A 1,724-nucleotide genomic window follows, 5' to 3' on the forward strand; every position below is an offset into this window, starting at 1 on the left:
CATGATGTCATTATTATGCAATTCAAGAGTGATTAGTCACATCCTGGCTCAAAAACAGTTCAGCAGGAATGCACTGATAAAACAATTCTGTCCAATACTGATAAGCATTTTCATGTCTATAATATTACGTCTGATATTAAAATTATATTGTTTTGTCTTTTTGTAGTTTGTTTTAAATAGTACAAGTGAATTTAGGTATCAAATAATACAGTATGAAAAATGGACATTCTTTTTACAAGAACATTACATTTAACAGTTTTATTAAATTATTAGTGATTTTAAAGGTTAACCTTAAGTGGGTGTTAGATGACAACAACGGAAACCTACATGGATAATTAGGTGAAACGAACATGCCATAACCAATACTGGGTTACATGATAAATTGAAACACTTCTAAAATCGTCTGATAACTGATATGGTACCGATGCATAGTGCATAGTGTTCAGAACTGGCTTATGATAAAAAAATAAAAAAAAAAAAAAAAAAATTTGTTAACTGAAATAAAATAAAATATAAATGGATTAAAAAAGTCAAAATTGCATCTAATAGAATATAAATAATACTAAAATAACATTTGTCTAGAATACCAGAACACTTATACTGTACCTTCCTTATACCTCATGTCCACTTCTATCTACCTTAACACAGGTCTAACTAGTAAAACCCAGTGAGGCTAGTAGTAGCCAAGCACCGTAGCTTAGCGTATTGTAACGTCACCTTTAGTTCTGCTAGCGTACCAGCACAGATGGCGATACGTAGAGGAGGTCGCCGCCTGCAACACTCACGCAAACACACCTTTAATGTGGCGGTGGAACACTACAGATGGTGACAGAGAGGAGGCCATAGCCCTCAAGCTGAGACAAGATGCCTGCCGGAGATCAGACGGCACTAATGTGACTCAGAGATGGTGATCAGTCAAGCACAGAAGAACACAAAAGACGCACGCTTGAGATTAAGTTCAGTCAAGTGTTACGGGTATCGTTGACCATGCCGTGGTGGAACAGATCTCACAGTGGAGCTTTATCCTCTTCCACCCTGAGGACACACATGCACACACCACACACACTTCTTAAACTGTGACTTCCATCTGCGATAATAGCTTAAAGGTAAGCTGAAGGTGAACTTTGACAAAAAGCAATCCCATTCTCGCTCTATCCATACACGTGGCATTTTTCCCATTTCTGTTATTCTTGAAAAGCTTTTCACTCATAGCCTGGCACAGTTCTGCCGTGCGTTAACGTTCATTGCCAGTACCCTTTCCTGGGGTTTTACACAAATGCACTGACACTCATTCTTTCTCTTTGACACATGCTTTGCATACTGTAGCCTAGCGTAACATCAAGTGTTTCTGACAGCATCAAAAGCATTCGGCGATGCGTAAAGCCTTGGCAGGGTAATACGACCTCTCTGCCTCTGTTTAACCTCTGGAAACTGGGCAAAGTTACGTACAGTACCGCTGATTCTCAATGCTCTTTGAATGCTATGCTTATTTGCCAACTTTGTCTGTTTTGTGGTGTTTAATACAACCAGCATATACTTTAACACCACTTACCCAGCCATAGATACATCACAGATGAACGTGAATCTGGAAACATTTAGTTGGTTGTTGTATGCATAGCAGCAGTTCGTAAATGAGTGAGTGGCTCTAAATGGTTAATGCTCTATTGTGTCTGAAAATACATACCATCTACATTAAACCCAACCATAACGCTAACCGATAGTGT

This window comes from Leuciscus leuciscus, assembly GCF_965113295.1.
Source record: "Leuciscus leuciscus genome assembly, chromosome: 3".
NCBI lineage: Eukaryota > Metazoa > Chordata > Actinopteri > Cypriniformes > Leuciscidae > Leuciscus > Leuciscus leuciscus.